Genomic DNA, 26,574 nt, shown 5'->3' with positions numbered 1-26,574 from the left:
AAGAGACACAGGAGTGCACATGCACACAGGAGAGACCATGGAGGACACAGTGAGAAGGTGGCTGTCTGCAAGCCATAAAGAAAGGCTTTACTAGAAACCAGACCTGTGGCCATCTTGATCTAAGACTTCTAGCCTCCGGAAGCCTGAGAAAATTAATTTCCATTAAGTCACCCAGCCTGTGATACTTCATCATGACACCCCAAGCAGACTAATTAATACATGAAAACAACAACAAAAATAAATAAACAGTAACTTGTTAAAATAAATAAATAAGACATAATAATCAAGTGGGGAGGTTACTGCAGGATACCAAACCTGGATTTTTCTTCACAAGTTTTCACAGGTCTGGCTCTAGTTGGCATAACTGGAAGGGAAAGAAAAAGGGGAGAAACGGGACACGCAGATTGTCATACAACAGGACACTGGTTCCTCCCCACCCCGCCCACCTCTCCCCACCCCCCCTCCCTACCCCCCACTACCCTCCAACCCTCCCCACTACCCCCACTATCCCCACTACCCCCTACTAAGTAGGCCCCAACCGCTGTTCCTGGGCCTCCATTCCCTGGACTTGGGGGTCCGGCCATCAGACTGAGGCAAACACTCCACCTCCAACAAAGGCAGTTGTTTGCATCGGGAGCCCTCTGCCTTAGTCTCAGGTCACTTCGTACGTAGTGTTCTCAAAGGTTCGATTGGTATTAAACCTCCCAGTTTAGACGACAAAAGTTCCACAGTGGGAGTTGCTGACTTTTTTTTTTTTTTTCCTTACGATTTCTGCCAGGATCAAAAGCAGCTTGAGCCTTTCCTGTTGGTATCGACCCACGGAGGGCCGCCCTGCAGCCCAAGGCCTCGCTGTGATCCGCGCAACGCCCGGGATTAGGGGGGATTCGGGCTGCGTTTGGCGGGACTGCACCGGGCACGCGCACCTTGCGTCTCTGTTGCCGGCGGATAATAGACCCAAAGCGGTGTATCACTCGCAAATCCCACTCCCCCTCCTCTCACTGCTAAGGGAGAGAACTGCATTAATTAGTTCAACAGTTGAGCTGCTCAAAGGCTTCTTTTCAGCTGCAACGTTCACGTGTCAGCCTCTTTTAGCGGGGGCAGGTCGCGGCTGCCAGGGGTGGGAGACGGAGGGGGCCTCTCGAGGAGCCCCTGTTTCAACAAGGCCAATTTCCAGCCTGCTTTGCAATGCAAATGCTTACAAGCGCTTCCCGGCCTGCTGCTTAGAATTAGACGGAGTAAAGACACTTGGGAAGGATACGGTTTGGTTTCCAGCCTTTTCCTCTGAAGGGCTAAAACCGATTTCTTCAGATCGGTCCTCGGTTTAGCTGTGCTCAGAGTTTATATGGCATAAGGAAGATTTCGTTATGCCCGGGGACGAACAGTTTAAAATGGGAATCGCATACAGTTGTTTTAAATGGATTTAAAATAGTGTCTTTTAAATAGATCGTTAGAACCGTTAGCCTTGAAAATGTTATTTGGCTGCACACAATTCCAGGCTCCTTGGGCTTCTTTTCCTCAATAGGGCATCTTACTTACAGAGTCCTACAGGAGGCAAATGTGCTCTTCGCGGTTCTGTGCCTGCCAAGCATACAGTAAGCGTCACTAAATAATTTCTTTGGTGAGTTAGGTATGTGCAGTTGCATTCATCTCTTCGCTCAGACTAAAATGTTCGTTTGGCCATTTTGTAGATCTTTGTCACAAAAGAGCATTGTCCCTACATTTGTTGCATCCTTAGCAATTCAAGCAAACAAGCAAAAAATGTTACCACGCGCTAGATGATGTCCTTTTGTGGTTAATTTAGTTTTTTATGGTTTTATTTGATTTGGGTTTGGGTTTTGTTTTATTAAATGAATATAATATGACCAAGATTGCCCCTCTTATGATAGTTCTTCTGGGAGCAGTTCTCAAACTCCCGACCGTGATGAAAGAGGCACACCTTTTGGGGGGTCTGGACCCCAGAAACATTGCTATGGAGGAAAGGAAAGATGGTAAGAGGCAGGGGCAGAGTGGAGCAAAGGCAGGCAGCAGGGACAAGCCCTGTGTTCTCCTACTCACACACTGCCTCCCGCATCCACCTGGGATTCAGCCCTGCCTTGAGAACCCCCCCAGTCCAAGGAAACACATAAGAAAAAGATCACAAGATAAAGTGATAATGATGGACATTTTTTAGCTTTTCTATTTACTAAATGCCACCGTTTGGGTGGCCCAGAAGCAATTGACAAAGCAGGAGGCTGTAGCAGACACTGGTACCCAGATGAGCCCGTCCCCTGCCTCCAAGACCTGTGGCTCTGGCAGCCTGGCTCCTCATAGGCCGGAGGCAGGTTAGCTGAGCAAAGGTGCTCCAGGGCGTGTGGTGACCAGACCTGGGCAAAGAGGGGCTGCTCAGTCTCCCAAAGCATATTACCCAAAGCCACTGCCAGAGCTCTTGGCTGCATTTCCAGGAACAGCTGCCTCCTTGCTATTTCAAGAACCACCGCCACCAACCCCCCCCCAGACCCCGCCCACCAAAGGCAGGTTATCTAAAAGGTCACTAACGAGAGCCTGTTGTCCTTTGTAATAGTTCAAGCCCGATCAGTGCTGCATGCTCAGTCCCCAGGAATGTGGAAGAAGCAGGGCCACGGTGGACAATAGGAATGGTAAGAAAGCCAGCCCTTCTGGCCAGACTTCTAATGCTCAAATAAAAGGGCGGCCATGTCCCCAGGAACCCCCCCCACCCCCGCGCCCGTTAGAGGCATGAAGGTTTCCATTGGAAGACAGTTCATCTTGACCAAGTCCCTCCGAGGTAGGGCCACGGGGAGTCGCAAGCATTTGCAAAGACCTGATTTCATCTGGCTTGTTATCTTCCCCACAGCCACTTTGGTGCAAGCAAACGGGATCAGCACTTCAGAAAAGCTTGAGAGAGAGTCAAGCCAAACAAGCACAAGCTGCGCTCCCTCTCTGTGTGTCCCAGTCTGTTTGCCCCTGAAAGAAGCGAGACCAGCAGACCAGAGACAGAGGAGGCTCAGCTCAAAAGGCTTTTCCCCATCCCACCCGTGTCCGTGCGCCACCCGTCTCCCTCCTGCCCATCCCCCTGAAGCGACATCTTCTAGAATAAGCTGCCTTTCATCTCTGTCACCTCCATTATGGCTCTGTAGCCTGTAGTACGGTGCTGGGTTAAATTACAAAGAGAAGCAGAAGAATTCAAAGAAAGGATTCAATTCAAAAAGGGGACAACCTTCTCTTGACTGTGCCAAGCGTCTGTATTTCCCCCTGACCAAGACAGCCTTACCATTCTCATCAGCTTTTCTAAAAACTCCAGATTTCTTCCTGACCTCCCTCTTCTTAGAGCATTTTCATTAGAAAACTTGTAAATTCTTTCTCTGTCCCTTTGAGATGTATATAAATCCTTTCTAAAGTCTCTTGCCAATTTTACAACTCAGGAATGTCTTTCCCTAGGACTAGGGACCATCTCTTTGAAATGTAATCATCAAAGGAGATAATTTCTCCATCTCCAGTCTCTGTGGGAGGGCAGGGGCTGACTTCAGGGGGATCTCTTGCTCCAAGTTGTAAAACTACCTCCTGTCATAAAATAGGAGAAGTTTATTAGCAAACACAAATGAACTAGGACTCCCCCCGGCCCCATCTCCCACCAACACCCTCCAGTATTTTGCCACTAGCTCACCCCAGTCTTTAAAAACCTTCGGCTTCTCTAGGGCAGGGCAGCTGAGTTCAGACTAAGTTGTTCCGACCTCTCTCCTTTTTGTGGAGTCTTGCATAAAGTTTTCCTTGCCCATTTAACTTTGCCTGCAGCAGTCTTTACGCCGACACCCCCCTCTTCACCCTCCAAAAGCCCTCTGTGGCAGTGGCTCTCAATCTTTGGTGTGTTTCTGAATCTCCTGGAGGGCTTGTTAGAACCTGGTGTCTGAACCAGTAGGCAGGGGATGGGGTTTGATAGGTTTCCAACAAGTCTCCAGACAAGACGTGGCTGGTTCAAAGACCATACTTCGCCTGTTTTTTGCACAGACTGTCTGTCCTAAGCTTCTGAGGCCCCCGGAGTTGATGGAGGCTCTAGTACCTTTCCCATAATGAGGTCATTTCTCATGATGGAGACGTGTTCTTCCCCCACAATCTTCTCCCTCTCTCCCTTTTTCATACTTGTCCTCCTTTATTCTCTGGCCCCACCTTCCCTCCTTCTCCCACCCTTAGGTCACAGCAGTTCTGTTCCACTCCACCTCCCCGCCCCGCCCCAAACAGCAGCCTGCTACTCCTTCGGGTAACCCCAAATCTTTCCATCTTCAAGGCTGTAGTTGTTAGAACCACCAAATCCTTCTCGGAGCCCCCTTGGCCCTCTGCTGGGGATGGGGGAGGGGGCTTCCCTCAGATTCCCTGGTTACCTAGCAACTGGTCTCCTCGCTGACAAGTCACTGCCCCTGCGGAGATGCCGGCTAATATGCACACAACAAAGGGAAAGTGACACCACCACTCCAGTTCCCCCGTTGGAAGGCCTCCCCGTTCATTAGCACTGTGATAAGTGGCTTGCTATGGGCAGCCCCGCCTCCCGCCCCCGACACCCCCCTCCCCCATTAAGCCAGCCACACTGCTCCTCCTGGGGAACTTGGAGAGATGGCAGCTTGTCACGCTCCCAAGACACTGGGTATGTACCAGAAATTTCAGATTAATCCCTAATTACATCCAGCCCATCACCTTTGTAATAGAAGCCATGATAGTCTTTCCCTTGTCATTTTCTAGTCAGCGGGGCCATGTGGAGCGCTGTATCCATATTCATGCCTGTGTTTTCTATTTTGTTATTCCATCTTCTCATTACACTTCAAAATGAAGGGCTCTTCTTTTCTCCTGCAAAACCTTTAGGAAAGAAACTGTCTGTTTAACACCTTTCAAGGTCTACCCCCACCCCCCACCATCCCTTGTTCCTTCTCTACACACATTCATGAATTAACCGCCATGGGCCCAGAGTTGGTCACTGACCTTCCTCTATCACAGCAGACGCAGATGCCCTCGCGCGGCACCATATGGTGGAAAGTTGGTCGGTCCTGGGCCAGCTGAGGAAGGGAGGTTGCTCAACCTCACTCCTATAATCCCGAAAGGGACAAGAGACTAAGAGGGAAGGAAGGGAGAGAGAGACAAAGAGGAAAAAATGAATTCCACTCTCAAAAAAGGCATTCGTGGCAGTAATACTCAGAACAGAGTGATCAATTGCCCAGATGCCCAGGAGGCAAACGTGTCATCAGGAGACACAACAGAAGATCATTAGATTGACTTTAGGAATGATTGGTCATTTATATAGACCACAGCCACCATAGAGATAAATCTATATTATCTATTTAAGTATACATAATGCATGCAACATCTAAATACATGTGACATTTATTTATAGATAGAGTACATCGGGGGGAAAGAACGCAAGAGAGTTTGAATACACTGGTTCAAAATGCATGCAAAATATATGTGACTGTTCGGAAAAATTAGAATATGTGAGAAGCTATGAATAGTACAGAGCTGCACTATCAATATGGTAGCACTAGCCATGTGTAGCTATCAATCGTACTAAAAATATGGCTCGTCTGAATTGAGATGTGTCATGAGTGTAGAAGAGGAGTCAAGGACTTAGTGTGAAAAAATACATATCCCACTCATTATTTCTATGGGATTACATGTTGAAATGTTTCTGTTTGTAATATATTGGGTTCAATAAAATAGATGATTGAAATTAATTCCACGTGTCTTTTTTTACTTTTTTAATGTGGTCACCAGAGAATTTTAAGTTACATATGCAGCTTGCATTGCATTTCTGTTGGGCAGTGCTAGCTTATAGTTTAATGTTTATTAGGTCCCTTTTTTCTACAAAACTGCTAAACTTCTTGTTCTCTTTGTATGTATAAGGTGTGTGAGTTATGGAATACGGAGTGATTTCAAAGCAATGTTTTCCCAAAGACCAGTCTAGGGCTGGTATTCTGGGTCTTATAACAGACCACAGAAAAACAATGGAAATTGTTGCTTCCCTAAGAAGATGGGGAAAGTGAGGTGTGGAGAAATGGAAAGGGAACATGGAAAGGGAGGGATGAAGGCCATATACTTTGGAAGTGATAGGAACACTGCAAAAACTAAATGTATGGCCTGGCAAGAAGAGTAGATATCCTCCTTCTAAAGTGTCATTTGTCACTCTTCCTTCCCAAACCAACCCTTTCCCACTGGCCCGTCAACTTGATCTCTCAGATTTGAGAAATGTCCTTCTACTAATTGTCCAGAGAGAGAACACATTCAGTAAGCTATGAGTCAATTCTGTATCACAGTGTGGAATTTATTATTTTGATCATTTATGTGTTTGACCCCATTGTTAGAATCTTCCCTTCAGGACCGTTGGCTGACCACAGATTTTGATGGGGGGGTGGTGGTGACGATTGGGTGGCAGTGTGCTGAGCAGAGCAGTTGGGGGGCCAAGGATGGGGACTGAGACATGGCCATGCCACAGGGTAGAAGGACACAGCAGAGTAATGAGATGCATACTAAACTGCAATAACTAATTTTTAGCTACCACTAGTCATGGGTGTGTGATCAGGATATTCTACTAGCCACGAGAAATTTCAGCACACGCTCTCAGAAGCAGTTTGGGAGAGGATGAGGTAAAGAACCTAGGCGGAGTCTTCATTTCAGAGACTCGTCTGACCTAAGAGTCTAGTCCTTGCATTCGGGTCTGATCCTGCCGGTGGCTGCCTTGTAGGCTGCTCTTATTACGACGGACAAATTCCCCCCAAATTAACCCATGGTCACAGAACCCATTAAATGTGAAAGAACTTTTTTAAGAGAAAAAAATCAAGATACAATACATTCTTTTTTAGGAAAAGGAAATTGTTATCCCATTTGTACAATAATCATTAACTGAACTCCTACCAGGTACCGTTCATCCATTTGATAAATCGTGAGCCCCTACCATGCAGAATATTGTGTAGTTGAGACCCTAGACTCTGAAGGCTGCCTTTCAAATCCTGGCTCTATTCCTTCTTATCTGGATGACCTTGCACAGGTGATCTCATCTCTCTGAGCCTTTTTCTTCATCTGTAAAGGGGAGTAATAATATAGTGTCATTGTGACAATTAAATAAGTGAAAACATACCAAATACTTCATATGTGAAAAACACTAGCCAGAGTAGTCGATATACATGTATTTGCTACTATATGCTAGCCAATGTGTGATAGGGACACGAAGAGAGCACAACGCAATCTTTGCCCTCAAGGTGACTCAATCTGGTGGACTTTTTTTTTTTTTTAAGATTTAATTTATTTACAGACAGAGATCACAAGTAGGCCGAGAGGCAGGCAGAGAGAGAGAGGAGGAAGCAGGCTCCCTCCTAAGCAGAGAGCCCCATGTGGGGCTCCATCCCAGGACCCTAGGATCATGACCTGAGCTGAAGGCAGAGGCTTTAACCCACTAAGCCACCCAGGTGCTCCTCAATCTAGTGGACTTTCACACATTATTACTTGATTTAACCTTCACCACCAGCTGGTGAGTTACCATTGTTAATCTGAGGCTGAAGTAGATTCAATTTCCTGCCTGGGATCACACAAATAATAAATAAGGGGTGTGATTTGGGATGCCTGGGTGGCTCAGTTGGTTAAGTGTCTGCATTCGGCTCAGGTCATGATCCCAAGGTCCTGGGATAAAGTCCCTCATCAGGCTCCTTGCTCAGCCTGGAGCCTGCTTCTCCCTCTGCCTGCTGCTCCCCTTGCTTGTGTGCGCTCTCTCTTTCTCCTTCTCTCTCACAAATAAATAAATAAAAGCCTTTAAAAAAAATAAATAAGAGGTGTGATTTAGAGCTAGTTCTTCTGGCCGTAGGTGCATTGCTCTTTGCTCAATATTATGCTGCCTTTCCAGTCTCCCAGAAGCCAAGCCTTAGCTCAGTCTATGAAGCAGAAGGCTCTACTCCCAACAGCATTATAGAGATCTTTTCTTTGCTGCAGTATTAGTTAGGGTGTCTGGGAAAGCAAGTAACAGCGAGTCCTAACAAATTAAAAAAAAAAAAAATTATCCCACATTTTTGAAAGTTTCAGTGTAGGTTTCTTCAGGGTTTGATGGTTTAATGGTACTATGGAGGACCTAGAGTCACTGCATGTCTCTGCTCTCAACATGTCGGCTTTGTGACAGGGTCACAAAATGGCTACCATGCTCCCTGGCATCCTATTCAGATGCAACAGCCTCCAAAAGAAGAGAAGACACCTCAGGGAAATGTCCCAAGCTCTGCATATGTCTTATTCGGCAGAAGACCATCCTTTTTTATTTTTTATTTTTTTAATTAAAAAAATTTATTTTTTTAATTTGACAGAGAGAGATCACAAGTAGGCGGAGAGGAAGGCAGAGAGAGAGGAGGAAGCAGGCTCCCTGCTGAGCAGACAGCCCGACTCGGGACTCGATCCCAGGACCCTGAGATCCTGACCCAAGCTGAAGGCAGGGGCTTAACCCACTGAGCCACCCAGGCGCCCCAGAAGACCATCCTTAAAGCAGTCACTGACAAGGAAAATGGGATTATCATGATGGGCTCGGTGAAATCATCATTCACCCCTCCCCAGATGGAAAAATAAAGTGACCATCATATAGCATGTGAAGCCCCTTCACGTGAAGCGGGGTGGGCACAACCACAAAGTCAGAGCTCCTGCTGTTATTACAAAGGCGGTCAACAGTGTTTGCTACAAGGGACATCGAGTAATATTTATCATCACTAAGTAGCATTTATCGAGTACCATTACTTTAACAACTAAGAGAGTTCTCATCTCAATTTAGAAAAATCCAAAATCAAGGAAGACTGTAGATAAGGTAAATGTGGATGTCTGTCATGCCATAGTGATGACTGATCACATTTTTACAGTTTTTCCAAAATTCTTCTTATTTTGAGCTTGGTTGGAGTCATCGAAACATCCAAGTTGTCCCAGTCAGTTCAAACTTTTAAAAACATTATTTGTGAGTGTTTCTTTCTGGGACAAGCTTTTTCTTTTTCTTCTCTTTTTCTTTTTTCTTTTTTTCCTTTTTTAACAAAAAATGGGGCCAAACTAGTGAAAAAACGCAAAGATGTGTAGTAACCAAAGAGAAATGTTATCCTTCCTAGGAGACAGGATTTTATGGGATTCCTGGATCTTTTTTGTATCTGATTGTTGAGGTCCTGACAGCTTTTCAATTGAGGAATACAGTCATGTCTGTTAAACTAATTGTAGCTGTTCACTCCACTATATAATTTTACAACATTTCAGCTTCAAATAGAATGGCTTCAATAAACATAAAGCAGACTGACACATCCCAGATTTCTGCAGTTTATTTTACACCAAGAAATTACATTTAGAGATTTCCAGACACATGCTATAAATGAAAATTCAACAGGAAGTTTCTTTCACTTCCTCTAGATCTGACCTACATTTCAAAAATATGTGAGTGGGCTATAACCAGGAATCTCTTCTCTTGCTGCCATTATTCACAGTGTATTTTCCGGAGATCTTTTTTTCTCCTCAGTGACTTTAATGGCCATTGAGGGAGCAGCAGACACTGGGAGTCTTTAGAGAGCCCTAAGTGAAATGGCAAATGTTGTCAATAGGGATGGCCAACCGGCATAGGTCTGGGCTACGTGCATCTATCAGATTAACCAGAAAAGTCAAATCTCTGTGCTCTTAGCATGGACGAGATGAAAATCATGGCTTTTACATCTATGTCACCTTAGATATTTTTAGCCTGAGCCGCCATTTGGTGGCTATATCCTCCCGAGATCATACGCCACCCACTTATCCACTCTAAAGGAGTGGGGTGGTGATGCTTTAGATCCAGTATGTGTAACATGGCTTTTTAGAGAACGGCGCTGTATAAATTTAAGACCTAGTTAAAAATGAGCCGAGGCCCATAACACACCCAAGTGACACAGATTTGATTGTACTCTGGGCTGCAGTATAAATACGGGACGTTTCCACACCTCCTCTACCTGCCATCTTAAGAGTTCTGGAGCTCAGAACACATGTCTGACGTGGCCCTTAGATACATGTATGTGACTTTGTGCCTGCCAAAATATGTGCTTCCTAGACGCTTTTTGCCATTTCCTTTCAGAGTGACTTCCACAAGACAGGTAGATAAGATCCTTCTACCAGCCAGGGCCACTTCTCTGTCTGTATCCCAGGCAAAAAAATGCCAGGAGACATGGAGGGAAGGGGGAAGCACAGTTAAGTAATAAATCTTTTAATTCAGTTTAAAGAGCTGATGTTGCACAACAATATTCAGAGTGGGAAAGTTATAGGCATTTCCATCTTTAGCAAAAATTTTAAAACTCAAAGGCATCTGGGGGTCAGACAGGTCATATAAATTACCAAGTGGCTAAACTAAGACAATAAGAAGTGATAAGGACTGGGGTAAATAGGAGAGTATAAATTCTGCTTATGGGCATTCATATTTTAAAAGTGAAAAACTTTTTCATTTAAAAAAAAAAACCTGCCTATCCAGATAAAATAGAGCCTCTAATGATTCCACATGATCTTATGTAGAAGCAGCTAGGAAGATGGTGGTTGTTGGGGTTTTTTTTGTTGTTTCGGGGTTTTTTTTTTGTTGTTGTTGTTGTTGTTTTTAAAGATTTTATTTATTTATTTGTCAGAAAGAGAGAGAGAGAAAGCACACAAGCAGGCAGAGGCAGGCAGAGGCGGAGAGAAGCAGGCTCCCTGCTGAGCAAGGAGCCCGATTCGGGACTCTATCCCAGGACCCTGGGATCATGACCTGAGCCGAAGGCAGCGGCTTAACCCACTGAGCCTCCCAGGCGTCCCTTTTTGTTGTTTTTTTAAAAACTATTTATTTATTTGACAGAGAGAGACACAGGGAGAAAGGGAACACAAGCAGGGGGAGTAGGAGAGAGAGAAGTCGACTCCTGACCTTGCAGGGAGCCCAACGTGGGGTTAATCCCAGAACCCTGGGATCAGGACCCAAGCTGAAGGCAGATACTTAATGGCTGAGCCACCCAGGTGCTCCTTGGTTTTTTTGTTGTTTTTTCAAAGACATTGGGTGCTTCTGCTTAAAAGCCAGCTAGCCAGACTCCATTTTAGATAAAGTACAAAGTACTGCATGTATTGAAACTCATATTTGGTCTGGGTTAAATGATAGTGTCTGTGTTTCTTCTCCCATGGCGCTTATCACAGAACAACTACGATAATAAAAATAGTAATCACTAATACTCATACGGTCCTTACTAGGTGCCAGACAATCTTCTAAGCAGTTTACATAATTAACTCATTTTCTATTTTTGAAACAACTTTATGAAGTGGATACTACTATTCCCATATCATGTATAAGGAAATAAAGGTCCAAAGTCACACTGTTAGGAACAGGTAGAGGTTGGATTTTAACCAGTTTACAAGTTTACGGAATGCTTCTTGACTAAACACTGTGATTTGAACTTCAGAAGCATTTCAATGGCTTACTCATCATTTAGTGATCATATTTTCCCCAACTCAAACAACTCATTGATTTAAAGTTTGAATTTCAAACTTTTCTTTAAAGCACTTTTCATAGTAAGAAATGTATTTTACCTCTTAATCCATTAGACATATACACACTATAATTCTCACCTTCACAGCCTACAATGAACTCATATCTGTTTTATCCTTTTCTATCTGTGCCATTTTTTTAAAATGTGGTCACAAACAGTTTGATTTCTGTAACTTGGGTTTTTTAAAAAGATTTTATTTATTCATTTGACAGAAAGAGAGGTTGAGCACAAACAGGGGGAGCAGCAGACAGAGGGAGAAGCGGACTCCCTACCGAACAAGGAGCCTGATGTGGGGCTTGATCCCAGGTCCCTGGGATCATGATTTGAGCCAAAGGCAGAGCTTAACGGACTAAGCCATCCAGGCATCCTGATTTCTGTAATTTGGAAATCACTATAAAAGGATATTTTCTCAGCCCAAATATGTGCATGGTCTGACACTGATGTCAAAAACAAAAACAAAAACAAGCAAACAAAAAAATCCTGAAAATTATTGCCACTGCCTTGATTTCTACCTCCCAAATTTAGGCATTAGCATAGTTGCTAGAGTGAACTAGCAGGAAGGCAGTTGAGATGTTGGCAGAGTAAGACCCTGAAGTCACCTCCTCCACCTACGAACAAATCTACAGCTACATATGTAAACGTTCCCTCTGAAAAAGACCTGAAAACTACCTGAACAAGCTCTTCCATAACAAAGGATAACAAAGGGCAACACCAGACTGGTAGAAGAGGCCGAGCCATGGTCTCCCCAAAATTCCTACCTCACTGCGGCGGCTTGCAGTCAAGAGAGATCTCACAAATAGGGACCTTCTTGAGGAGCAGGGCCTTGTGCCCCACATCAGGTACCCCAACACATCGCAGACACACCAAAGAGAAAAGCCCTCAAAACCTCTGGTTTTAAAAACCTACCAGGCCTACATCCAGGAAACCATAGGGCTGCAGGGAATGGAGTTGGTTTTTAAAGGGCTGGGGGGGGGGGGGTGGTCGTGGGGGTTGTGGGGGGCAGAATCACGTGCCCTGGGATCCAGCATGGGATGGGAGCTGCAGTTTGAAAAACACCTAGACCATAAGTAAAGGAGATCCATTCGCTCATCTGAAAGCATATGCCAGAAGGGCGGGAGCCTTTTGGGATTCTATGGGACAGAGAAGCTGGTGGGCACCATTTTTAGAATTCTCCTTCTACCCCGGCTCTGACAGATAGCATTTTGCTCTCTCCCTCCAACCCACTAGCACGGCGGGGATGTAGGGGCAAGCCTCCCCCACCTGCTGCTCCTGGGGCCCCACCTCAGCTGGCCAGGCCAGCCTGGCCTCTGTGCACCACTCCACCACAGCCTGGTCAAAGCCCAAGGGGCAAGCACCCTATTCCCCTGTTTGCACACCCCACTCCATGGTGGCCCCGCCAAAGCTGGCTTTGAGCGCCTGTCTCTGGTGGCCACGTGGGACTGCAGTTCTGGGATCTACAAATCTGAAACAACTGGGCTCAAGTCTCCAATCTGAATCATAAGGAGCAGCTGCATGGATTAAAAAATAAGGCCCCGGGGCGCCTGGGTGGCTCAGTTGTTGGGTGGCTGCCTTCGGCTCAGGTCATGATCTCAGGGTCCTAGGATTGAGCCCCACATCAGGCTCTCTGCTCAGCTGGGAGCCTGCTTCCCTTCCTCTCTCTCTGCCTGCCTCTTTGCCTGCTTGTGATCCCTCTCTGTGTCAAATAAATAAATAAAATATTAAGAAAAAAAAACAAAAAACAAAATCAAGGCCCATCCATGCGTTGCCTGCGAGAGACTCACTTCAGAGATAAGGATCCACACAGACCAGCAAGAAGATACAACACTTGTAAATATTTATGCAGCCAACTCAGAGCACCTAAGTATTAAAAGCAAATACTAATAGACCTAAAAGAAGTTGACAGCAGTACAGTAATAGCGCTTTAGTTTACCTCATTGACTTTAATTTAATTTACTGACTTTAATACTTCACTTACATCAATGGATACAAAAATCCAGACAAAAATTTATAAGGAAATGTCGACTTCAGAGACACATTAGACCAGATGGATCTAACAGACATATACAGAACATTCCATCCAAAAGCAGGAGAACATACGTTATCAAGGACACATGGAGCGATCTCCAGGATAGCTCTTATGTTAGGACACAGAACAAGACTCAATAAATTTAAGAAGATTGAAATAATATCAAGTATTTTTTCTGACCACCGTGGAATGAAACTAGAAATCAGTTACAAAAAGAAAACTGGAAAAAAATCACAAATAGGCGGAGAGTAAAAACTAGGCTACAGAACAACCAATAGGTCAACGAAGAAATTACAAACAACCTTGAGACAAACGAAAATGGAAACACAGCATCCCAAAATCTAGGGCATGCAGTATAAAGCGAGTTCACAGTGATATAGGCTTACCTAAAGAAACAAGAAAAAATTCAAATAAACAATCTAACACTACAGCTAAAGGAACAGAAAAAGAGCAAATGAAGCCCACAATTAGTAAGGAAGGAAGGAAGATCAGAGTGGAGATAAATCGAGACTAAAAAGACAGTAAAAAGGAAAGTAAGAGCTGGTTCTTTGAAAAGATTAACAAAATCAACAAACCTTCAGCTAGACTCACTAAGTAAAAAAAGGGAGGGCTCAAGTTAAGTGCCTTCAAGTCAAGGCTTGACAGAGTTTCTACCGAGACCTGGCACGCACGTATTGTGCACTCGAGAGCATGACAGCAGCTCATCAAGGGCCATTTCCTCTTCCACAAGCCCTGCCGCCTTCACCCCTGGCCTCGGCATCCACCACTGTGACAAGAAGACCTTCCTGCTGTGGATCCACCAGGAAGACCACCTGTGGGTCACCTGCACGCAGAAGGGAGGCAACAACATAAAGGTGTTCACTCCCTTCTACAATGAGCTCACCCAGACTGAAACATTTCTCAAGTCTAAGAATTAGGAATTCATGTGGAACCCTCACCTGGGCTACTTCCTCACCTGCCCACCCCACCTGGGCAGAGGGCTGCAGGCAGGTGTGCACATCAAACTGCCCACCTGGGCAAGCATGCGAAATTCCCGGAAGTGCTCCAGTGGCTGCGGCTTTGGAAACGAGGCACAGGCTGTGTGGACACAGGGCTGTAGGCGGGGTCTGCGGGGTCTGCAATGTCTCCGACAAAGACCACCCCAGCTTCTCCGAGGTGGAGCCGGTAAAGATGGTGGTGCACAGGTGACGCTGCCTATGGAAGTGGCCCGGCAGCTGGAGCAGGGCCAGGCTATTGATGACCTCGTGCCTGCCCACACGCGAAGCACCTGCCTGCCCTGCCGCCTCCACCAGCCCTACCGCTTCCTAACTTGCTCCCCGCAGTGTCTGCCAGCACCCCGATATTCGCCACCTGGCAGCTGAACTCTTCGCCTCACCGGGGGGATTTCTGTCACCCTTGGTAGAGTTTATTTTTGTGGCTAAGATGTTGCTGATGCTGAACTAAACTAGGGTTTTGGCCTGCCAAAAAACAAAACAAAACAAACGCCAAGAAAACCCACAAAAAAACCACACACACATCCACACACCCACACACACACAAAAATCCTCAACAAAACTTAGCAAACCAAATTCAACAATGCATAAGGGATTATACACCTTGATCAAGTGGGATTTATTCCAGGGATGCAAGGATGGTTCAACATCTGTGAATCCATCAATGTAACAACCACACTATAAATGAATAAATAAATAAAAATAAATAAATAAGGGATAAAAATAATTTGAACACATCAATAAATGCAGAAGAAGCATTAGACAAAATTCGAGATCCATTCATGATAAAAACTCTCAACAAAGTGGATATAGACTAGCAGAGCTGTTCATTCAGCCCAGGCCTAATTTAACACTAGATTACTGCCATTTTTTGCTTCTTTATTTTTAAATTTTATATAAGTGTAGCATACGTACATGAAAATGCACAAATCATAGTAGTCAGCCTCAGACACAGCCAGGGCCTGAGATGGAGCAAGATCAGCACCCAGGAGCCCCTCACGTTCATTCCAGCCTCTGCCTCCTTGGGTATAACCATGACCTTGACTGGCTTCTAACCATGACAGTCTGTTTTGCCTAGTTCTGAACTTGCATAAAAAATAGAATCACGCAGTGCATACTCTCTTATGTCATTTTTGTTACTCAACTTCATGTTTGAGAGAGCCAATCATGTTGTGTGTAATTACAGTTTGTTGACTTTGCATTCATTGTTGTCAAGCATTCTGTTGTCTCGTCAGGCAGGATTTACGTATCACTTCTACTGCTCAGGGCCTTTGAGTGGTCTGGTTTGTGACCACATGTGCGGTATTGCTGTGAACATTCTAGCCCATCCCAGATCATATTTTAAATTTTTGATGCAGGACTGTCCATCAGGCAGTCTTGATCAGGAAGATGGTTCACTCTCAAGATTCATGTTTTTGGAGTTGTGATACCCTATTTTTACTTCTTTAGGCACATATTTCCTCCCAAAATGATGTATGGCATAGATTTTTGTTTTTAATTAAATTAATCTGGGACGCCTGGGTGACCCAGTCATTTAAGCAGCTGACTCTTGATTTTGGCTCAGGTCATGATCTCAGGGACCTGGGAATAGAGCCACATGTTGGGAGACACATTCAGGAGGGAGTCTGCTTGATTCTCTCTTCCTCACCCCCTGCCCCTCTCCCCACTTGCACATGCACACACATGAGTGCTCTCTCTCAAATAAATAAATCTTTAAAAAAGAAATAAAATTAATAAAACTAACCTGGTTTAAGGACAAAAAAAAAAAAGCCTCAATCTATGTGACATATACCTCAACATCGTAAAAGCAGTATGTGGCAAGCCCATAACTAGCATCATACTTTAGAGCTTAAAGATGAAAGCTTTCCCTTTAAGATCAAGACAGACAAGGAAGCCCACTTTCACCACTGTTATTCAGCATAGTATTGGACGTTCTAGCCAGACAAATTAGGTAAGAAAAGAAATAAAATCATTCTAATTGGAAAGAAGTAACACTGTCACTATTCACAGATGACATGATATTATTTATAGATAGGAAACCCTAAAGACTCCACCAAAAATGTATAAAACACTGATGAAAAGAATTGAAGAAACCACAAATAAATGGAAAGATATTCCATGCTCATGGATTAAAATAATTATTATTGTTAAAAACGTCCACCCTACCCAAAGCAATCTACAGATTCAATACAATGCAAGCTTTATTAAAATTTCAATGACATTTTTCACAGAAATAGAACAAGCAATCCTAAAATTTGTATGGAACCATAAAAAATTCTAACTTGCCTCAGCAACCCTAAGAAAGAAGAGCAAAGCTGGAGACCTCATGCTCCCTCATCTCAAATTTTTTATGATAAACCTATAGTAATTAAAACAGTATGTACTGTCATAAAATAGACACATAGATCAATGAAGAGAATATAAAACCCAGAAATAAATTCATGCATATATGGTCAATTAAGTCACAACAAAGGAGGCAAGAATATTCAATGGGGAAAGGACAAGCTCTTTAACAAATGGTGCTAGGGAAATTGGACAACCACATGTAAAAGAATGAAACTGGACCACTTTCTTACACTATATACAAAAATAAACTCTAAATGGAATAAAGATGTGCATGTAAGACCAGAAGCCATAAATCTTCCAGAAGAAAATGTAAATGATACGCTCCTTGACATTGGTCTTAGCAATATCTCTTTGAATCTGACTCCAGAAACAATGGCAAAAAAAGCAAAAATCAACAAATGGGACTACATCAAATTAAAAAGCTTCTACACAGTAAAGAAAACCATCAACAAAATATAAAGGCAACCTGCCAAGTGGGAAGATATTTGCAAACCATATACCCAATTAGAGGTTAATATTCAAAATATACAAAGAACTCACATAACTCAATAACAACAACAACAAATCCAATCAAAAAATGGGCAGAGGGCGCCTGGGTGGTTTGGTGGTTAAGCGGCTGCCTTCCGCTCAGGTCATGATCCCAGGGTCCTGGGATGGAGCCCCATATCGGGCTCCCTCTCCTACTCCCGCTGCTTGTGTTCCTTCCCTTGCTGTGTCTCTCTCTGTTAAATAAATAAATAAAATCTTCAAAAAAGAAAAAAATAATGGGCAGAGGATCTGCATAGACATGTTTACAAAGAAGACATACAGATGGCCAACTGGTATATGAGAAGATGGTCAATATCATTAATCATCAAGGAAATGTAAGTCAAAACCACAACGAGCTATCTATCACCTTACATCTACCAGAATGGCCATGATCAAAAAGACAAAAAGTAAAATGTGTTTGTGAGGATGTGGAGAGAAAGGAACACTTGTGCTCTGTTGGAGAGAATGTAAATTGGTGCAGCCACTGTGAAAAACAGTATAGAGAATCCTCAAAAAATTAAAAATGGAAATACCATATTATTCAGCAATTCCACTTCTGAGTATTTATAAAAAAAAACAAGCCACTAATTTGAAAGGATATATTCATCCCTATGTTCATTTCAGCATTGTTTACAATAGCTAAGATGGGGAAACAACTTAAATATTCATCATTGAATGAACGGCTAAAGAAGATACGCCATATATATATATATACAAGTTATATACATTCATAAAAATATAATTATATGTGTGTGTGTGTGTATAAATGAAATCTTGCTATTTGCAACAACACAGACAGACCACAAGGGTGTTATGCTAAGTGAAGTAAGTCAGACAGAAAAAGACAAATACTATATGATTTCATTTATATCTGAAATCTGAAAAGCAAAACAAATGAACAAATAGAACTTACAGAGAACAAATCAGTGGTTGCCAGAGGGGAGGGGGATTGGTGGGTGAGGAAATGAGTGAAGGGGATTAAAAGGTACAAACTTCCAGTTATAAAATAAGTAAGTCATGGAATGGAATGTACAGCATGGGGGTGTAGTTGATAATATCATATTGCAAGTCTGAAAGTCGCTAAGAAAATCTTTGAAGTTCTCATCATACGAAACCAAATGCAACTTTGTATGGTAACAGATCGTGAATATACTTAATACAGTGATTATTTCATAATGCAGAAAAATGTCAAAGCATTATGTTGTACACTCAAGACTAATACAGTGTTGTATCTCAATTATATTTTAATGTTTCAAAGATGATTAAATTAGTGTCAGCCTTCTCAGGCACAAGTTCCTCTTTCACAATTGTTTTAGTGAAAAATAGTTAGTACACATACAGTGTCAAAGTTAAACAAACATTTGTCCCAGAAGCAAAGGCTTACATTACCTCTACTCAAATACCAATCAGCATATTGAAGGTGGTTGAATAAAGAGAACTTCTTTTCTTTTCTTTTCTTATTTTCTTTCTTTCTTTCTCTTTTTCAATTCCTTTTTTCCTTTGACTTTTTTTTCTTTTCTTCTTCCTTCCTTTGTGTCTCCTTTAATTCAATAAATTTTTCAAAAATTTCAAAATAAAAATTCAACAAATTTAATTCAACAAATTCAAAGGAGAATAAAATTCTCCTTCAATTCAACTTGATAAGTATTGAGCATCCTGTAGGCAGACACATCCCCTATCCTCACAGAGTTTCCAATCCAGGGAAGGGTTGACACTAACAGGATGTTCAGCCCAGACAGTTACGTTGATGCCAGTTTAGTTCCTTTTTTGGGGGGAGGGGGGTAACAATTGATATATCAAAATATTTCTCCCAAACAGTTCAATAAATATTTTATATTAAGACATCTGAAGTGAAAACAAAACACACCCAAAAAATCCTCAGTACTTTCAGGTATTATCAAGCTGATTTCACTGGAAGATATTTGCTTGGCAGAACAAAGAGTTTGGCTGTATTTTTCAATAGCTTGTCCTCTGGGCCTCCAGGCCTGTCACTTAATGTTTATCTTGCCCCTGAGTTTCCTAGATGCCCTTTGGATTGGCCCATTCGGATTTGCATGTAGCTCAGATATGTGGGGAGGAATATCCGTTTTCATCTAATGTTCACATAGCTGAGACCGAGCTTATATTATTGGTTATAGTTTCCAGTAACTTGATATCTCAGGTTGATTCCTCCTGCTTAGTGAACATTCAGATGGTGCTATAAATTCAGTATCACCTATAGATTGGAGGTGGCTTAAATTTCATTGAGAACTATTTACAAGAATAGAAAACAGGGAATTGGATAGGATTCCAAAGAACTCCTTCTCCACCTTCCGTTTGTGCTCAAACCCACCCTCTCAAGGAAGCGTATCCCACACACACCCACTCCCACTTCCCATTACCCTTGCTCTAGTACCTTTTTCTATTAATCTTAACATCTTCCAATATACTTTATGATTGGCTTATTTTATGTGTTTAATGTGTTGTCGGTTTTTTATTTCTGGTCCCCCACTCCTAACTCCACTGTAAGGTAAACCTCTAAAAGAATAGAGGGTTTATCTGTTTTGCTTATCAATGTATATTAAGCCCAATAAATAAATTTCTCATGATTGACCGATTAGATATATGAAGGGAAAATACATCTATCGATTATCATAATCCATAATGCAAAGTATGGACTTTGGAATCAAACTGCCTATGTTTAACTCCCAGCAATTCTACTTGTAAGTTAATAAATGAAGCAATATCCATTCTTCCCTTCTTCCTAGCCAATGGAAACCATAATTTTTAAACAGGTGGCAATGTGCCTCATTAAAAATATTCATTTCTCCCTTGCAACTAGAGATGACCTTATGACTCATTTTGATCAATGACATTAAGGCAAAAATCTCTGCTGAATGAAGTTTCTGGAAATACTACTGTTTTCATAGATTTTAAAAAAAAAAAGCACAGACTCACCTACTACATCCCTAATGCCCTTCACTCCTTTCCTCTGTTTCACTCACGGAACACAGATGTGGTCATGGAGGTGGATAACCATTCAGTAAAGATGACCACCAAATGTAAAGAGGGTAGAGTAGGAATCTGGAAGGGTCCTGCGTCCATGACAACATCCATGAGCCTCTATCCCCTGACTGACCACCTCCAAACTGTGTTAAATCAGAAAAATGAGCCACAGTATGGCTTAGCCACTGAGGTCAGTATTCTTTTACATACAGATATAACCCTAATGGATACAGCATACTATAATGTATATCAAAGCTCTAGAAACAGGGTCCCTATCAATATGCTTTTCCTTCACTCTGCTCTAACAAGAGTGGGTCTGCTCCACATATAGAGGAAAAGATAAATGGAACACAGGTCTTTTTCATATATTCTACATCTGCTTCCTTTCATGGTAAAAATACTCAACAAACTAGAAATAGAAGGGAATTTCCTCAGCCTGATAAAAGGCATCTATGAAAAACCCACAGCTAACATCATACGTAGGGGGAAAAACCTGAATGCTTTCCCTCCATGATCAGGAATAAGACAAGAATATCTGTTCGTGCCACCTCCATTCAACATTGTACTGTAGGTTCTAGCCAGAGCAACTAGACAAGAAAGTAAAATAGAAATAGGAAAATGGAAAAGAAGAAATAGAACTATCTCTGTTTGCAGATGACATAATCTTGTATATGGTAAATCCTAAATAATCCACCCAAAAAACCACTGAGCTAAGAACTGAGTTTGGCAAAGTTGCAAGAAACGTTATCAATCCAAAAGTGAAATTAAGAAAACAATTCCATTAACAATCACGTAAAAAATATTGAGGAATACATTTTTTAAAGATTTTACCTATTTATTGGACAGAAAGAGAGGGAAAGAGAACACAAACATAGGGAGTAGCCGGCACAGGAGAGGGAGAAGCAGGATCCCCACCTAGCAGGAAACCCCATGCAGGGCTCAATCCCAGGATCTCGGGATCATGACCTGAATCAAAGGCAGACACTTAACAGACTGAGCCACCCAGGTGCCACCTGAGGAATAAATTTAACAAAAGAAATGCAAGATGTGTACCTGCAAACTAAAAGGCATCACTGAAAAAAATTAAAAACACCTACATAAGTGTGAAAACATCCTGAGTTCATGGATTGGAAGATGATGTTATCAGGATGGCAACACTCCCCAGATTATCTAGAGACTCAATGCAATCCCTGCCAAAATGACAGTTGCCTTTTTTTCCTGAATCAAATGGACAAGCTGATCCCAAAATTCATATGGAAATGCAAGGGACCCAGAATAACCAAAATAATCTTGAAAAATAAGAATGAAGTCAGAGGACTCATACTTGTCAGTTCACAAACTTATCTTAGAGCAACAATAATCAAGACTGTGGCTCTGACATAAGGAAAGACGTATAAACTCAAAGGCTAATAACAACCCTGGAGCAGGAAAATTCTGGTGAGGACCTGCCACCAGGATAGGATGGCACATCTAAGAGTGGAATTCCAAAGAAAAATGAACACCTGGCTGGCATAACAGCCTGCTCCCAGGCTAAAGAAAGGCAGGCCTTCAAATTATATTCCTTTCACTTATGAAAAGAGACAATTGCCAACAAACTTAGAACACTGTTTAACAAGTTTATTCTTGGGGCACCTGGGTGGCTCAGTGGGTTAAGCATCTGCCTTGGGCTGGCGTCATGATCTCAGGGTCCTGGGATCCGGCCCCGCGTCAGGCTCTCTGCTCAGCGGGAGCTCCCTCTCCCTCTGCCATTTCCCTCCTTGTGCTCTCGGGCTCTAACTCCCTGTCAAATAAATTCTTAAAATCTTCTTACAAAAAAATAGAAATAAATTCATACATACACAAATACATAAATAAAAATTAAAAATTGGGGGCGCCTGGGTGGCTCAGTGGGTTAAAGCCTCTGCCTTCGGCTCGGGCTGTGATCTCAGGGTCCTGGGATCGAGCCCCGCATCACGCTCTCTGCTCAGCGGGGAGCCTGCTTCCTCCTCCCTCTCTATCTGCCTGCCTCTCTGCCTACTTGTGATCTCTGTCTGTCAAATAAATAAAATCTTTAAAAAAATAAAAAATAAAAATAAATAAAAAATAAAAAATTTATTCCAGGCAGTCCCAAATCCCTTGGGATTTTCATGGAGTAAAAAAGTGAAAAAGCATATCCTGGAAGGGATAAGAGTCTCCCACACCTTATGCCGTACTTTTGCCATTAAATATGTATCTACGGTTCTTTTCTTTCTTTTCCTTAGTTCTAGTGCTTCTCTGCCTCACTTGCTCCAAACATTTCACACACTCTTTATTCTCTCTATGCTGTGCTTGCCTTCCCGAATCCTTATGGAAAATCTCTCTCTGGTGCTCAGGCACACCCACGTGCATGCGCGCAAAGACGCGCACGCACACACACGCGCGCACGCTAGCCTTGCATTCTTGTCACAGTGGGAAACAGTTCATTCATAGCATGGATTTGGGATTTGGACTAATCCAACTTTGAATTCAAGTTCTACTTTCATTTGCTTGTGCCCATCAGGCATGTGCTCAAGTTCTGGGCTTGTGACGTGTCCCTAAAATGAAGATAATAAATATACCTACCCGATGGGGTTTGTTTTGTGATGTTTGCATTGGGTGTATAGAAGGTGTTCAACCCAGAGCCTGGCACGCTGTAAATTCTCACTTAACGTCATGGACTGGCTAGGACTCCTACACCGAGCCAGCCACCATAGATGTTCAGAAAAATAAATTCGTCCTGGACTAATTTTCTTCCACTAAAGATCAGAGAAAGAAAGACCCTGGCTTGCCACTGGGATAGCAAAAAGTATGTCTGCAAATGGATACAAATTCCTTGTTACAGCAGAAATTTTCCTCAACCATCATGTCTCCAGTGCTCGACTATTGACCTGACTTTAGACATGCTTAATAAATACATGGGTCTATCAAAGCTCTTGCTTTTTTTTAAAGGGGGATTTTTTTGTTTTTAGACTACATATAAACTTATTAAGGGGTATACACTGTAAAAGAGATAACAGAAGCAGGATTTGGCTTGGGGGAAAAAAGGCAGGGTGTGTGAAATTAATAGTTGTCTTCAATAAGATATTAATGTTCTAATCATGAGTACAGTGGTCAGCTCTGTTCCATCTCCGCTGAGACAGAAATGAATAATGAGCCTTAACTGTGGCATTTAAAGCAGTGATTTAGCCAACTCGGGATTAAACACATTTAGAATAAAAGAAACTGGTAATATGAACCAGTTTATAAGGTAGAGAATTGTTTGGCTTTGGACGGGAGTCACTGACACTTGTGAAAAGAATGTCTTTATGAAAACAACCATTGAGGGGCGCCTGGGTGGCTCAGTCCCTGGGCGTCTGCCTTTGGCTCGGGTGGTGATCACAGGGTCCTGGAATGGAGCTCCAAGTGGGGCTCTCTGTTTGGCCCCACTCCCCCTGCTTGTGTTCCCTCTCTCACTGTATCGCTCTCTGTCAAATAAATAAATAAAATCTTAAAAAAAAAAAGAAAAAAGGAAAAAGAAAACAACCATTGACTGTTCTGTGGATTTTTTTTTATTTTTTCTGCTGCATCCATTTACTGCACAACTGACTGGATAAGTTGGCAGATAATTCTTGGTCATTTTTTTAGCTAAGACATTTTAATGAGCTTTTATCACAGTTTGAAAAAACATAGCCCATCTTTAGACCGGTTTGCAGAACTTCGTCAGCCACAGGAACACCTGTCGCCTGTCCAGCCTCCTGCAACCAAGACTCCTCCACTTATTTCCCTTTAAGCCACACAGGCTTCTGTCTTCCAGTGAAGATCTTGGTACCTGCTTTGAACTCTTTCTCTGCTTTCAACATCTAAGGGGACCTCAAGATCCACATTGCTGACAAGAGCTGCTCTTTTTCTGGACACACTTGACCTTGTCCCATCAGCCCCGCTCTTCCTCTGAGATAATACACAGAACCGTAACTTGTTATCCTTCCAACTAGCTTACTCAGTTACTTCCCAGATAACATTTCTGACATCCACAGCCCCACCTCGTTTCTTGAGTCAACTCTCTCCTGATCTCCAGGGTGACTAAACCCCCACCTGCACCCCCCACTGGGTCCCTCTCCCTGGCCACCCAGACAGAAATAGATCTTGCCAGAAAAGAACATCTATAACATTTCCCACCAACTCTTCACCCCCTGCCTTCTTCCACCTTCCCCCTTCCCTCTGGTTACAACGCTCAAGGTCACCTTCATCCATCCTACCCTCCTGAGCTCTGGACCACTCCTCAACCACTTCTCCGGGATGGATTAGCTGCTCCTTTTATCTTCAGTCTCTCCCTTTCTGTAGACTCTTCCCATTTGTATTTAAACATGTTCATTTTCTCTCATCTTAAAAAATAAGTTAAAAATCTCCCTCAGTCCCCACTTCTAACCTGTCTCCTGCCTCTCATGAAAGACCTATTTTCTCCATCCACCCCCTCACCCATCCCACTCGGGCTCTGGCTCTGCTGGCATGCAAATGGCTTTCACCGGGGCCACCCACTGACCAAGTTAAAGCTTTCTGCAGTCAAACCCTCTTTCGTTTGTTTCTTTCTTGACCTCCAGGCAACATGGGGCCACTGCGGTCTCTGGCCCTGTCTTCTCACCTTCTGTAATGCCCGCACTCTCTTGGTTTCAAATATTTTCTGCCTCTCCTTTCCTTTCCAATCTCTCCTTTCCAGTCTTCTTTCTAGATCCCCCACCCTCAAAGGATGCATTTTTGTTTTATATTTTCTCTTAGGGCTTTGCCCGAAGCTCTTCTCTCTTTTCACTCTCCAAATTGTTCCTGGATGAGCTCAGTTACTCTCAAGGCTTCATTTGCTGTCTAAAGTCTGGTCATTGTCCTAATGCCCACAACCTACAAATATCACCCAGTATGGTGAACAATGTTACTAAGCTAAGAATCTTGAGATTATTTTGGATCATCTAGGTGGGCCTTATATTTATCTGCTTGGACTCCCCTAACAGAAGTCCACTGGGTGGCTTAAATAACAGAATTCTATTTTCTCACAGCTCTGGATGCTCTAAGTCCAAAGATCAAGGTGCTGGCAGCTTGGTTTCTAGAAAGCCCTCTCTTCCTGGCTTGTAGATGGCCTGCTTTCTTGCTATGTCCTTACAAGGTCTTTTGTTACAGAGAGAGAGAGAGATAGAATCTGGTATCTAAATATTTTATTTATTTACTTGACAGAGATCACAAGTAGGCAGAGAGGCAGGCAGAGAGAGAGGAGGAAGCAGGCTCCCCACAGAGCAGAGAGCCCGATGCGGGGCTCGATCCCAGGACCCTGGAATCACGACCTGAGCCGAAGGCAGAGGCTTTAACCCACTGAGCCACCCAGGCACCTCACCTTCTCATCTTCTTTTAAAGACTCCAACGCCATCGAATTAAAGTCCCACCCTTATAACCTCATTTAACTTTAATTATCTTAACGATTCTCTCTAAACAACGTCACATTAGAGGTCAGACTTTCCATGCAGATTTGGGCAGAGGGAGAGCAAGAGACACGCAATTCAATCCATAACGTGCCCCAAATGCAATCAAATGTATCTTCATGATGTAGGTATACCAGGGAGAAGACAAACCGAGAGGAGGCAGTGACAGGACCACAGACTCAGAGATTCTGTGGACCAAGGAATGCCTGGAGTCACACCAGAGGAGAGCCAAGGAACACATTCTTCCCGAGTCCCTTGGCAGAGAGAGTGGCCCGGCCAACACCTTGTTTCAACTTCTGGCTTCCAGAACCCTGAGAGACTAAGCTGTGTTGTTCTAAGCCACCCAGTTGTGATCATTTGTTACAGAAGCCACAGAAAACCAATGCAAGACCATGACTTCATGGGTAAGGTTAGGCCCCTGCCCTCTGCTCCTGGGGTCCCCAGCTGCCTTTCTCATAACCCATGTCACACGCTATTGCGGACGCTTGTTTGACGCCAGTCTTCTCCTGTAGACCGCAGATTCATGAGGGTATGGACTTTGCCTTTCTTGCTTGCCTCTGTGTCCCCAGGGCCTGGTGCATAATAGGTGCCCAAGAAATATCTGTGCTCTGGATGAACAAATTCTATTGAGAATTTCTTGGCCAGGAGAGGGTTAAATAGTAGAGAGAACCAAAAACCAAGCTAGAGAAGTTATTCCTTATTGGAGACATTCTCGGTCCTCTGAAACAATTAGGGAAGGTCTTGTCTGAAGGCCCCAAGAA

At 43.2% G+C, this 26,574-nt stretch overlaps 1 long non-coding RNA gene across 2 annotated transcripts; it reads right to left on the bottom strand.

Moving 5' to 3' along the window:
• Positions 1-317: 317 nt before the first annotated feature.
• Positions 318-4,975, bottom strand: LOC116583544. 2 transcript variants are annotated; one of them, XR_004282774.1, is made up of 3 exons: positions 4,924-4,975; positions 4,684-4,842; positions 318-364 (listed from the first exon to the last, which is right to left on the bottom strand). It is a non-coding gene; the product is annotated as an uncharacterized LOC116583544 (long non-coding RNA). The 2 variants fall into 2 exon arrangements; XR_004282775.1 differs by lacking the exon at positions 318-364 and adding an exon at positions 3,523-3,558.
• Between the last annotated feature and the right edge of the window lie 21,599 nt (positions 4,976-26,574).

This window comes from Mustela erminea, chromosome 2 (genome assembly GCF_009829155.1).
Source record: "Mustela erminea isolate mMusErm1 chromosome 2, mMusErm1.Pri, whole genome shotgun sequence".
In the NCBI taxonomy this organism is placed as follows: Eukaryota; Metazoa; Chordata; class Mammalia; order Carnivora; family Mustelidae; genus Mustela; species Mustela erminea.
The sequence above is the reverse complement of the archived record's forward strand: the minus strand, read 5'-3'. Positions and strand labels throughout refer to the sequence as shown.